At 36.7% G+C, this 14,622-nt stretch overlaps 1 protein-coding gene across 2 annotated transcripts in view; it reads left to right on the forward strand.

Moving 5' to 3' along the window:
- The window catches only part of LOC107549597 (DENN domain-containing protein 2A), a 41,884-nt gene that overhangs the window by 361 nt on the left and 26,901 nt on the right, over nucleotides 1–14,622 (forward strand). Inside the window, exon 1 of one of the 2 annotated variants that reach the window (XM_016230747.1) lies at nucleotides 12,794–12,833. The exons of the other annotated variant lie outside the window; for it this stretch is intronic. The gene's annotated coding sequence lies outside the window, so the exon portion shown is untranslated. Of the gene's footprint in view, nucleotides 1–12,793; nucleotides 12,834–14,622 lie in introns of those variants that run through there. 2 annotated transcript variants of the gene reach the window in all.

Consider the following 14,622-nt stretch of genomic DNA (forward strand, 5'->3'; position numbering starts at 1 on the left):
ATAAGAGGAGACCAGAGTAGTATTAGATGGCGCTGACTATAGAGCTCTGTATATGTGTGTGTGTGTGTGTATGTGTGTGTGTATGTGTAGGTTTAGTTAGCTATACTTTGGGGGCAAAATTGCTTCTGACAAAACCAAAATTACATTTGACAAAACCTCCCTCAGTGGTAAAAATGATTTAAAAAATAGAGTAAATAATGTTGTTTTTTTAATTCTAAAAATAAAAATGATAAATAAAACAAATACAATAAAAATACAAAAATAGTTTGTAAAAATATTATTAAATGAAAAAAAAAACATTTTAGGGGTAGTCTGTAATTATTGTGTGACAAAACCAAAATGATGTTTGACAAAACCTCCTTCAATGGTAAAAATAATTCAAAAATAGAGTAATTTTTTTATTTTTAAAATAAAAAGATAAATGAAACCAATACATTAAAAATAAATAAATAAATAAAAAATATTATAAAATGGAATTTTTTTTTAGAGGTGGTCTGTAGTTATTGTCGGACAAAACCTAAATTATATTTGACAACCTCCTTCAATGGTAAAAATGATGAAAAAATTTAGTAATTTTTTTATTTAAAAAAGATAAATGAAACAAATACATTAAAAATAAATAAATAAATAATAATAAAAAAAATAAATAAAATGGAAAAAATCTTGGTAACACTTTACAATAAGGTTCATTAGTTAACTACATTAGTTAACATGAACTAATAATGCACTGCACTTATACAGCGTTATTAATCTTTGTTAATGTTAATTTCAACATTTACTAATACATTATTCAAATCTTGTTAACAGTAGTTAATGCACTGTGAACTAACATGAACATCTGTATTTTTATTAACTAATGTTAGCGTAGATTAGTAAATACAGTAACAAATGTATTGCTCATGGTTAGTTCATGTTAGTTAATATATTAACTAATGTTTAACTAATGAACCTTATTGTAAAGTGTTACCAAAATCTTTTTAGGGGTGGTCTGTAGTTACTGTCGGACAAAACCTAAATTATGTTTGACAAAACCTCATTTAATGGTAAAAATTATTCAAAAATACTAATTTATAAAATTATATAATATTATAAAAATAATAAAGTAATGTAAGTAATGTTTTTTTTAATTCAAAAAATGTTTAATATTAATAAATGCGTTAAAAATACACTAAAATTATCTACAATTAAAACAACTAAAACTCATTTTCTCTTAGGAGTACTCTTTATCCATTTGAATTATTTTTAAAAATATATATAAAAGTGTATTTTATTGTCATATAAATAGCTAAATAAATGTGTGTATTGTGTGTTCAATGTGCATTGTTTGCATTGGTCTAATACATGAAGTTTAAAGTAGTGCACAGTAGTTTTGTAGTGATTGTGCTGGCTTGTTGTTTGTTCTAAGACTGAAAGTTAAACTAGTCGTGAGAAATGTGTGTTCATTGGTGCGTTCCTGACTAAGAGGCAAGAGAGCTGATAGATAGAGCGTAACTGAAGAAGTGCTGCAAGTAATTTCAGCCAAGAGAACAATAGCTCTGCTTCTCTGGACAGCTGAAAGTAGAGAGAGAGAAACAAAAGCAATTCAGCCAAGCTGTGTAAGAAATATCCAAATGTGTTTGGCACTTTAATAACAGTCAGAGTGAGAGTTCTGGTGTCGTCTCAAGGCATGACTTCATAATTCATAAACTATGTCAACGCCAAAAGAACTGAGAGTGTCGGATCTCTGGATCGGTTTTAAAAGTCATTTTATGTCTATATTTGGTATTTCTTAGAGAACATATTGTGAGTGCATGGGATATTCCCATCTCTGTTGGCTCATGTAGTGACTCACCCTCATGCTTTTATTTGTAACTGCTGTTTAGGACTAAAATGTTTTTTGTTTTCGCAACAAGGGATAAGAAATACCCATAATCCCATAGTCTTTCCAAAATGACACATCAGAAGCAAACTTCTGTTCCAGTTAAGTTGTCAGACTGCAGACGTACAAAGACATATTGAGGCCCGAACAGAATCATCTTACTTTTTTTAAACAGGGTTTTTGGGCTGATTTTGGTTCATTGTAAACGTGATTAAATGTACTACTCTCTGTATAGCCGAAAACTTTATCAAAATATTCAATGTAATGAACAATCCCAAAGTAGGCCTCATTCACATTAATAAATAAATGAATAAAAAGTCATTTCTGTGTAATTCATGAATGTAATTCAAACAATTTGTATGAGCATTTTCAGATGCAGTTTACATTAAAAATGGTTTCACAGATTTTTCTCCTTGTATTTTATGAATGAAGCCCAATTTGTGAATGATGAGGGGTTTTGACATTTTGGCTATCAGTTCTGAGCGATTGCCAGAGGAGAGAGTGTGTGTAGCAAAGGATTCTTGGTAAGCAGCCTTTGAATGCAGGCCTGTTTGATGGGGTGGGTTGTTTGGCTCTGGTCTGTGACTAATGGCTCACTCTAAATGACTTTAACAAATAGTCACAAGGTCAAAGGATGAGTTCAGGAAAGAAAGACTGCAATTTGGTGAGCCAACAGGAGGACATTTTTCCATCTGCTTTATTTATTGGAAACCTTTGGAACTGAATGCAGAACTTGGTTTTTGGTGGTGCTTACCTGTAGAAAACACTTCTGGAGTTGTTTTTAGTATGTTGCTAGGGTGTTTTGGGTGGTTGCTAGGCTGTTGCCATGGGGTTGCTAGGGTGTTCTGGTGGTTGTTTAGTGGCCTAAGTGAAAGTGTCCATTCTCAAGTGGTTTTTAGCATGTTGTAGTAGGGCCCTATGAAATCCGTTTGATTTTTTTCCAAATTCAGTTTTTTCCATTTCCATTTTTCTGGATTACGTTTTTTCCTGTTTAAAGTTTTCTAGACTCTGTTTTAATAGTTACATTAAATTGTAATAATCAAAAGGCATGTCTAATTAATTGAAATCATGAAACTTAACATATTAAACAGCAGTTTATTAAAGTTTAACAAAAAATTTAAGTAAAAATGTATTTATGAAATATTTATTTTTTTAGCAAATTCAGTTCTATTATCACCAAATATTTTTACTTAATATTAATAATCAAAAGCATCTCTAATTAATTGATTTTATAAATAATAATAATGTATTTATTTTATTTCTTTCTTTTTTTTCTTCCAGAAATAATGTGTTGTGTATTTACATTTTTCTGCTAAATAAATTCTGGTAAAAAAATAATTCTGGTAAATATATTAAAAAAAAAGTTTTAATAATAATTGTATTAGTAGTAGTATAATTACGTTTAGTAATATATTTCTGTCACGGTTTCTTCAAGTTAAACCGAACGTTTATTTTGATGAGTTGCTTTGAAGACCTTTAGTTTTCTGTTTGTATATATGACGATAGGCCTATTTTTACTCTAAAGGAACAGTAAAATGCTCATGAAGTAACTCTCAGAGCAGTTCTAGAGATCATGTTCATGTGTTCATGTACTCATATATTGAGGGGGCAGATATTTTGCGGCTTAATATTCACAGACACCAGTCTATATCTTGTTTTGATTTAAGTGAACTGACCTACTTTTGATATATCCTTCCAAAATTTAGCAAATTCCGTGACATTTATCATTATAGTAAATTCCGTTTTTATGACTGAGTTTTGCGATTCCATCCACATTTTCATAGGACCCTAATGTTGTTATACAGTTGCCAGGGTGTTCTGAGTGGTTACTAGCTGGATGCTAAAGTGTTCTGGGTGGTTGCTAGGGAGTTCTAAATAGTTGCTAGGCGGTTGCTGATTGGTTGTTTAATTGGCCTAAGTGAAAAGCATCTACATTCAAGTCTCTGCTCTTCTAGTCTCTAGATATCGTTTGAGTCTCCTTCAATATAAGGATTTTTTTATCATCCACCAGGTTAAAATAGTTAGTCTGATCACTTAGTAAAGTAACAGCATACCTCTCCTCAACAAGACATATGATTTGAGGAATTATCATTCGTGTCTGTTCATATCTCTAACTATAAGACTGAGCATTAGAGCTTGTGATGCTTGACTTTGTGTGTCTGTGTTGGTGAGTATGTGAGCTTTGCATCTTAAAGCTGACAGTCTTTGTGTGTGATTTCCTGTGACAGGCGTTTGCAGAAGTGTCAATATCCGCAAAACTGGAAGACTTTCTGAATGTATATAAGCAGTAGGCTATTTTAGAAAGGAACATTTAGATGAAAAAGAATGATATGTAATCCATAAAGTCTGATTATGAGTATTTTAAAATGTAATCTACTTGTAAATTCTTAATTTTTGGAATCTGATTACGTAATCCAGATTACATGCAATCAGTTACTACTATAGCTCTGCTTACAGTGCAACATTCAGGAAGGGTTCCTGCCGTAAAGACCTGGACTGTCTCCACGGCAACAGCTGTAGAATGCTCCCTGCGGTGCATGTGAGGAAATTCTGACTGCTCAGGATTCCGTGAGCTAGCGGGCTTTGTGTTGGAGTTTAAGGGAACGGACCACAGATGCTGTGATTACTGACCTCCACCCCTTCTCCTCCTTCCCGTCTTTCTCCTCTGTGACCCTCCTTCTTTTATAACTCTTGAGATTCCAGCCCCCACTCCCTAAGGAGCCGTGCCTGCAAGCTGTCACTCCGATGCCGTCTCTGTCAAGGTTCAGTGGTTTTTGTAGCACAAGAAGAGAAGAGAAAGACAGAGCAGACTTCAAGGTTGTAACAAGGAAGGGTTTCAGGAGAAGGGAATAAAGTGTTTAGCTAAATGCACCACCAGTTTGAAGGTAGAGTTCACCTAAAACAGGAATTTGTGTCGTTGTTTACTCATAATGCCATTCTAATTTAAAATTTTTTTTTACAGTAACCACAGTCTGCCAAGCTCCAAAATGACAAAGATAGTCCACAGTATTCCAAGCCTTCTGAAGTTGTACACTAACTTTTTGTGCGAAAAAGTCCAAAGTTGAAGTTGTTATCCATCGGAGGTCTCAAATCTCACTTGTACTTCCTTATGTTTAAACCTACTTTGCCGTAATGCCACGTGAGAAGCAACCACCAATGGCATTTAAATCTGGTGCAACCACTGATTTATATATAATGTTCTCTATTATAGATCAGTGGGTGCAACACTTGAAAAACACATGAAAAATATTTAAATGTAAGTTGGCTATGAAAACCTCGGTCTGTTCCTCACAGAAAGTTATGATATGACTTCAGAAGGCTTGGACATATAATGCACAATTTGCATGGACTTTTATGGTGCTTTTTGTCTTTTTTTAGAGGTTGACTGGCCATGGTCACGGTGCATCCTAGTAAACATTCTGTACAATATCTTCTTTCGTGTTTGACAGAAGAAAGAAATGGGCTTGGAATGACATGAGGGTGAGTAATTAGTGACAGAATTAAAATTATGGGGTGGACTGACTTTGTTCAGAGGACAATCATAAAAAAGAAAAGATGCACTTAATTTAATCCATCAACCATTAAAAAGATCAATTTGCATTCCTCAGTTAACTTTGTCTTTATGTCTTAATGGCCAACCTACAGATTAGGACATGTGATTTGTTCAAAGATAAGGGATAAGGGAAGTGTCATGGCATTTGTGAAGATGACAGGAAGGAACAAGAAGGAAATAAAAAGGAGAATGTGGGTGAGGCTGAGTAAAACAATCCATTCTTCCCCATCTGGAACGTGGGAGGTTTCTTCTTCCTCTCCTAGTGTGGGTGGTTTAAAATACCTCTTTACCTTCTAAAACTCTTTAATACAGCCTTCTTTCCTTCTCTCGCTCACTCTTTCGCCGCTTTGCACACATCCAATCTGCAACCAATTACAGCGCTTTGGAACCAGCAAACCATCCAAGATGTGCAGCCTAAAGGTCCTTTCATATGTCGTGCGTCAGTATTCACCAATTCATTGAACTCTCATAGTGAAGCATCAGGCTCCTTGTTACTGCATTTCTCACTGGTCTTGGCTGTCTGATGCAACACTCAAGTCTTTCAACTTTGCTCAATGTTTGCTTATCAGCTTTAAAAAAAAAGGGAGGAAAAAGCACTTTGTTGATCATTTGGTAGAATCTAGTCAAATTTGACAGATGCCAACATGGACAGGTTGTGTAACATGCCTTCATTCTTAAAACCAATGAACAAGCTACTCAAAGTACAAGAAAATAAGACCCAGACTTACGGATCTGGTATTGGGTGGCTGCTTGATGTTTAATGTAAAATGTGGTTCCTAATGGAACACCAGTTGAGATCCTCTTGTGTTGAGAGACAAATAGACATAATGAAACTAATGGCTTATAATTACTCGGATGTGAGTATGTAAAGACCTCAATCCAACCTGTTTAGCACACCAGACCTGCCATGTTCACTCTTAAATGGAAGGGTATCATTAAGTCATTAATTTTACATTCAGCACGACTGACAGGTTCATGTTTTTCCTTCACTCACTGCCTGAGCATCAAAGCTCTTTTTACCTGTCAGAGATGTTTCAGGTAATGTGAGTTACACATTTTGTTCGTCTGTGCAGGTGGAGACACACCTGGCCGAGATTTCGCACAATGCTTTAGTTGTTACAGTCGCCCTCAAACACACTGCCTGGTATGTACATGCACAGCCTTGATAACTAATCCTGTATCAGGTTCTCACTTCAGAAGAATACCCTTTCTGCATTTTTTGTTTTAGGGAAAGCATCTTGTTTGAGTCCTTAGAATAACAGGGCCATGTGTAGATGGTACCTTTGTTGTGCAGAAAGTCTTGGGAGATTCACATGCAAATTCTTATATTGTTTTTATGTTGAGACCTGCAGCATCCCTGACTCTGACTATAAACCTTGTTGCAGAAAAAATTAATCTCAAGAGTTTCACAGCAAGGTTTACATTCTAGACACAACTAATTTCAGGACCTTGAAGAGGGTAAGATGTTTGTGTTGGGAATGTTGCAGCGGAACATTAGCTAATTGTAACTGAAAGCAAAGTTGTGGAATAAAATTGGCAGGAGTGGTTTGGATAACTGATCTTATACTAACCAACTTGGCTCTCAAAGAGCATTCTATGAAATGCACACAACCCCTTTTTGAATATTAATGCCTATCTTCTATGCCAGGGAACAATCCTACCCTGACAATCATGGAAATATCTGTGCTCTAACACCCGGTGATGCATTAAATCTCAGGGTTGCAGAGGAACATGCAGTTTTCCAGTTTCTGGATCTTTTGGAGTTCTTGTATTACAAGGGAAAACCACAGAATTTCCAAAGACTGTTCTTTTTCTGGGAGTCATGTGGCTGAGCTTCCGTTTTTGTCCCTGTCAGTTGAAAAACTTGTATCTTTGAACTTGGAAAATTTCATAGGAAGGATGAGATCATTGAGAGGTCACCATGTTTGGTCCGATCATGATGAGACAATGCATTTGAGCAAAATTTCTTTCTCTCACAGAGCTGTGAAGTATCCTGAGAATGCAGAATGAAGAAAGAGATGACTTTTGGAGGCCATGGTTTTTGGAAGATTTAGAATCTTTACCCTGAATCCACTTGAAATGGATATCCTTAGTAGTAAAATGCAGTAGAAATGTTCCATTTCGGACTGATTTGAGTGCAGTTGTCTTGGTCTCCTGTAGGATTTACAATACTAATCTTTGTTCAAGGTGGTAGTCCTCGATCAGTGCAACTCATGGTGGCCCTCATGCTCACATACCGCAACTTTTTCTCCGCTCTTGGTTTGACTCGAAGCCAGATCTCCAGTTACACTTCCTGTTTTCCCTCACGCTTCTGTGGTTCCGCCTGACCATTCCCACCGGCCCTACGCACCTCAGCGCAGACAGATTCCTACAATTCCCTGCGCTATTCCCATCAGAGCACTGTGTGGCGAGAGCTTGGGAAAGTCCTCTTCCGGAGTCAATGATCCACCAAGCAACAGAGCCTCTTGTTTCTCTCTCCTCCTCTCCTCTCTCTTTCCCTTCTTTTTTGCCCTCAGCCGTTCTCAAAATCAACATTTCCAGAGTGAATGTAAACCAAACCGCCAGAGTGATGGAGTCTAAATGAAGGTCTGAAGGTTTTCACGACCTTCAGGAATATTTGGAATCCAAGGAAACGCATACATTGGTTTTCCTCTTCAGATCAAAATCAGATGGGCTCCTCCATGATTTGTGCCATTATTTAATGGATATTTATTGAGACCTCTTTAATAGATCATTTTTCTTCTTCTAGATAGGTATACGATGACATGAAGCAACAATGGAGACTTTTGTTGACTTTCTGCCTCCTCTGGTTTTTAGAGTCTCAAACTCTTCTCAGCTTTGCCAAAATACTAAAATCTGTAACTTAAACACTGAAGCATAGCATAACTCAAATCCTCTGGTCTTAAGTCCTATCGAGATCTCTCACATTGCATTGCAGGCTTCTTGGCAGTCCTGACCACAATATGAGACGTTGAGATCTCTCTTGAGGAGACACGTGTGAGATTATTGGGATCTTTTTTAAGAGAAACAGAAAAGTGAAAGTCTCCAGTTGCACTTTGCTGACTAGGAGAAACAACTGAGACATGAACAAGAGCTCATTGGTGATTTTTCTTTCCTGGGGGAATATGATCAAACCAACTCACTTAAATTAGATCAAGATTTTATTGCAGACTTGGCAAATCCAAGCACTTTGTGAGACATTGTTGAGATCTGTTTTAAAACTCCAGAGGAGACACATGTGAGCTTACTGGGGTCTCATTCTCTACCGATTCCACTTCCTGTTATCTCCCTTCCTGTGTGACTATCTGTCCATGATGTCTCCCCTTAGCTAACACTTGCATAAACAAGAAAATAACAGTTTGTCATGCCGTTTTCTCCCTTGAGGTCTCCAGGACCTAAAGTGTCGCGCGGTTGGTCATGTGGTTCTGTCCTAAAACCATAATTACAACTTCCACGGTTTCACTGTGCTCATTTGACCCAAGCAAATGTAAACGACCATCATCATCCTCCATGTCCTGGAACAGTATCATTAACAATGTTATTTGATGTTATTGTAATGTTTTACAATCCCAACACCGCAACAACAGGGAACATAGTTGCGATTCAAATGCACAACAATTCACAGTGAGATTATATTTGGAAGACACTGATAGGGGGGCACAAACATACATGAAGGAATTGTTTGTTATATCCTCTCCACATCCTGTCTCAATCTGTGGTTGGCCTAGAATTGTTCCTGTCTGAAGCTTGTCCTCTCCCACAGAAGATAACAATGACAAAGCAGTAAATGTAGCATGTAGTGCCCTAGTCTTGTGTGTGTGTGTGTGTGTGTGTGTGTGTTTGTTTTGTAGACATATATACAGTGGCCCAGTAGTGCACGACACAACGAAATCTCCACAACACAATGGAAACAAGCCTCAACACAATGAAATTAGCACAGCGCAACGGAAACAAGCCTCAACACAACGAAATTAGCACAACGCAACGGAAACAAGCCTCAACACAACGAAATTAGCACAACGCAACGGAAACAAGTCACAACACAACGAAATTAGCACAACACAACGGAAACAAGCCGCATCACAACAAAATTAGCACAACACAACAGAAACAAGTCACAACAATGAAATCTCCACAGCACAACGGAAACAAGCCTCAACACTACGAAATTAGCACAACACAACAGAAACAAGTCACAACACAACGGAAACAAGTCACAACACAACGGAAACCAGTCACAACACAACAAAATGAGTACAACACAATGGAAACAAGTCGCAACACAATGGAAACAAGCCTCAACACTACGAAATTAGTACAACACAACGGAAACAAGTCGCAATACAACGGAAACAAGTCGCTACACAACAAAATTAGTACAACACAATGGAAGCAAGCCACAACAAAACAAAATCAGCACAACACAACGGAAACCAGTTGCAACACAACAAAATTAGTACAACACAATGGAAACCAGTCGCAACACAACAAAATGAGTACAACACAATGGAAACCAGTCGCAACACAACGAAAACAAGTCGCTACACAACAAAATTAGCACAACACAATGGAAACCAGTCGCAACACAACAAAATTAGTACAACACAATGAAAACCAGTCACAACACAACTAAATTAGTACAACACAACGGAAACAAGCCTCAACACTACGAAATTAGCACAACACAACAGAAACAAGTCACAACACAATGGAAACAAGCCTCAATACTACGAAATTAGCACAACACAACAGAAACAAGTCGCAACACAATGGAAACAAGTCGCAACACAACAAAATTAGTACAACACAATGGAAACCAGTCGCAACACAACAAAATCAGCACAACACAATGGAAACCAGTCGCAACACAACAAAATTAGTACAACACATCAGAAACAAGTCGCAACACAACAGAAACAAGTTGCAAAACAATTAAATTAGTCCTATGCATTGTGTTGTGAAGATTTCGTTGTGTTATGCACTACTGGGCCTCCATAGTTATAGGTGGTTGCCAAGGCATTGCTATTGGTTATTAAAAATTGGGATAAAGTTGATGATTTACCTCAGGAAACATCACTGCCATTATACAAAAAAAGTGTGTGTTGCTGTGTGGTTAAGGTTTTCAGTACAATGCTGTATGGTTACTAGTTTGTTTTGAGTAGTTGCTAGGTGGTTGCCAGGGTGTTGTTAAGGTTTAATGCTGGGGTGTTACTGGTGCTTGTTATGGTGTTGCTAATGTTTTCAGTGCAATGCTATGTAGTTGCTAGTGTGATTTGGATGGTTGCTATGCTGTTTCTAGGTGGTTGCTAGTGTGCAATGAGTGGTTGCCAGGGTGTTGTTAGAGTTTAATGCTGGGGTGTTACTGGTGGTTGTTATGGTGTTGCTAAGGTTTTCAGTGCAAATGCTATGTGGTTGCTAGGGTGCTTGGGATGGTTGCTGTGATGTTGCTAGGTGTGTAATGAGTGCTTGCCAGGGTGTTGTTAGGGTTTAATGTGCTGTTGCCATGGTATTGTTGTGGTGTTATGGGTGACTCCTAGGTTGTTGCTAAGTGGCTGTTAACGTTTTCAGCACATTGCTATGTGGTTATTAAGGTGTTTTGGATGGTTGTTGTGTTGCTGCTGAGTGGTTGCCAGAGTGTTGTTAGGGTTTAATGGGTTGTTGCCATGGTGTTGCTAGGGTGTTGTGAGTGGTTTCTATGGCGATGCTAAGGTTTTCAATGCAATTATATGTGGTTGCTAGGGTGTTTTTGATGGTTGCTATGCTGTTACTAGGTGGTTGCTAGTGTGTAATGAGTGGTTGCCAGGGTGTTGCTAAGGTTTAATATTTTGTGGCCATGGTGTTCCTGGGGTTTTATGGGTAGTTGGTTATGCAGACAGTGTTATGTGCATAATTCTATGTGGTTTTCAGGGGTTTTTGGGGGGGTTGCCATCATGTTGCTAGGGTGTTAATGTTGGTTGCCAGGGTGTTGCTATGAGGTCATTAGGGTTTTTTGTGGTTGCTATGAAATCTCACAGGAATCAGCAGATTTTCCTCAGAATTCTGCGAGGTTTTTACCCCAAAATCAATGCAAAGAATGCAGACAGTGTTGCAGTTTCATGCTCATTCTGTTTCATTAAGTTCCCGAAAGTTATTGTTCATTTTTTTTCACTTTTTTGCTTCCTTAAATAGCAATCACCTGAGTTATTTGGCAGATTTACGGAGTCTGTTCCGGTTTGTGTCAGCAGAATCTAAACCTACAAACAGGAAAGACAAAGAATGAAGTGTAAACTTGTTTGTGCTTTGGCTTCGGACTCTCCGTATCGGTGACGGCCAAGCTGTCCTCTCTCTGTGCAAATCACACCTCTATCTCTCGGTTTCTGAGAAGTGCAGGGAGCATGAAGTCATCGGTTTGAGGGCCCTCAGGGCCACAGCCGAGTGAAGGCTTTATGAGAACCAGCTGTGAGGAGGAGAAACACAGAGTTAAAGCTGGCTCTCAGGTCACTGGAGTGCTGAACACCAGCGTTCGTGACACATCACAAACTGAAAAACATTCCATTAAGAGCTGTTTCATCACTGCGCTACATTCAAAACATTAAACCATAAAAATGTGTCATTATTTATTCACCCTCATGTTGTTCAAAATGACTCAACTTTATTAATGCTCCCTTTTACATTCAATAAATGTAGACTGAAGCTCTCAAGCTTTCAAAAGGAAGCATTTCATTTACCTTAGGCAAGTCATCAGTGTCCACGGCTCGTTAGTTCACTAGAGAAATGAAGTCTTGAGAAGAGCATTTCACGAAATATTATACTACTTTACCTTACTTTACCTGTTAGTGATGTCTTAATTAATGCATGTTTAAATAAATCTGTTATGAAACAAGTTATGACAGCCACTGTGTAAATTAATATATTTCAACAACAAATAGAAATTTTATAATTTATAATTTAATTTAAAAGCTGCATTGTGTGCAATTGAAATGTTTGCATACAATTTAAGTTAAGTGTTGATCATTAAATTTTAAAATAAATAGTAATTGAATTTAAGTTGTTAATTGTAACCTTAAAACTATGTAAAAGGGCTGCCTATAGTTTAGAGCAGAAGCTGAGGTAGATTTTTATCCCTAAGAAAATTTTAATTATAATTGAATTTATTTAAAGAAAGAGCAATTTGTTCAGTTAACCACTGCTTCATGTAAAAAAGAAGCAATTTTATGTTTATTTTTCCCAATACTGAACTGTGACACCAAAACTGAGGTACGTAGCGAATCGTCATGTTTGTGTACCGTTACACCCCTAACGTTTATTATGCTTTTTTTGTCTGTTGTAGCTTTATAAATCACCATCCACTCATGAAAAACAGCTTCTCAAACATTCACCCTAACATTTCCTTTTGTCTTCTTCTGAAGAAAGCAAGTCGTGAAGGTTTGGAACAACATGAGAGTGAGTGAATGAAGACAAAATTGTATTTTTGAACTCCATCCCTTTCATTGAGCACTCAGACCTGTGTTTGTAAGTCAACATGCAAGATTCTGGAACGCTCCCGCTGATGTCATTTAGGAAAACCGCGGATTTGACGAATTGCCCTTTGTGAATCTGACCCCTTTGTTTGCATGTGTGTGTTCATGAATACGTGCTGCATGTCCCATAAGAAACCCTCCTACAGTCCGGCTCCGCTACAGGGTTTGGCTCACTAGGCTTGATCAGAGCAAGAGAGAGAAAAAAAGATAAGATTTATAGCTAAATGCAGATGGTCTTCTATTTCCACTTGGTCGCCTCACACACTCTCACATTTTTACACATCGTTCCACTAATATAATGCTGTAATGTACAAGGCGAATCTGGATTCTTTTGTTGAATCCAAGGGGATTTGCCTAGTTAATAACTGCTCCACACTCAAACACTTATACTTGTGTCCACTACCCATTAGCTTCTATTGTTCAGAATTCAAGTTATTATTAGTGTGACGTATTTCTTTTTGCAATTAACAAAATTTCCAGCTTTGCAGTCTTTTGCAGCATTTTATTTGTTGCAACTAAATGCATCATCATTTTGAGTCCATACTGACACATTTCAGAATGCATTGATGCACAAAAAAAGTTTACATAGTTAGAAGTGTTACAGAATTATAATTGTAATTGTTTTGCAAGAGGAAAGATTCATTTAAAAGAGTAGTCTTAAATTTAATCAGGTTTCAATTTGATAATAATAATAGTAATAATAATAAATTATTATTATTTATTGTAAATAAAATGTAAATTACTTTTATGTAATTTATTTTATTTGTGCATTTTAATTATTAATTTTAAATTGCAATTACTATTTATTTTATTATATTTTCTTTTAAATTAAATAAAAAATGTTATTGTATTTTTAAATTGAATTTAATTAGTGCATTTAATTTCATTTGTATATTTATCAACATTTTAGTTGTTTGAGAGTTCATGAGTATAACAAAACAAGCACGCAAACCATCTGTAACTGACATGTTTACTCTGCAGCAGTTATCGCACCTACTAAAAGCTTTTCTATGACTGAAAAACTAAATTCGAATTTTCCACTTAAATATTATTAAAATTCAAATTATATTCAAATTTAAAAGGCATAATTTCAGTTAGGGGTAAAAAAGCTTTGGGCTTCTCTCTTGAGGCCACAAGAGAGCGCATCGCGCAAAATATTATGCACGTTTCTTCAAAGCGTAATAAAATAACACGACTATATTTGAAAAAAAGTGCATAATGTTTAAAATAATGTTTATAAACCGTATATAATTAATAAAGTTGCTTAAACAATTAGAAACGTCTCGGTTACGTATGTAACCCTCGTTCCCTGAAGGAGGGAATGAAGACGTCACGTCGGAGGACTTTCTTCATTTAAAAACATGAGATGCAGTGGGATGGGGAAAAACCGCCTGGTGCTTGTTAAACGTCTTTAGACATGTTTTTAAAAAATTTAACTTGCATTAATTTTACATGGCTTTCTAAACATGCCGCTCTCTTGTGCGAGATGCGAGTGCAACGCTGATAGATGTCCCTCTAGAAAATGTGATAAATATGCGTTCTGTGTGAACGGCTTGGTTTCAGTTTTGACGTAAACAACATCTTCTCCACACTGATGCTCTCGTTTTCCTGCAATATATGAATGAACAACGTAGCAGCACTGCATCTAATGGGTTCAACTGGATAGGCTAACAAAAGCATTCAAATGCAATCAATGACACATACATCGTCAT

This window comes from Sinocyclocheilus grahami, unplaced genomic scaffold (assembly GCF_001515645.1).
Source record: "Sinocyclocheilus grahami isolate Dianchi unplaced genomic scaffold, SAMN03320097.WGS_v1.1 scaffold376.1, whole genome shotgun sequence".
In the NCBI taxonomy this organism is placed as follows: Eukaryota; Metazoa; Chordata; class Actinopteri; order Cypriniformes; family Cyprinidae; genus Sinocyclocheilus; species Sinocyclocheilus grahami.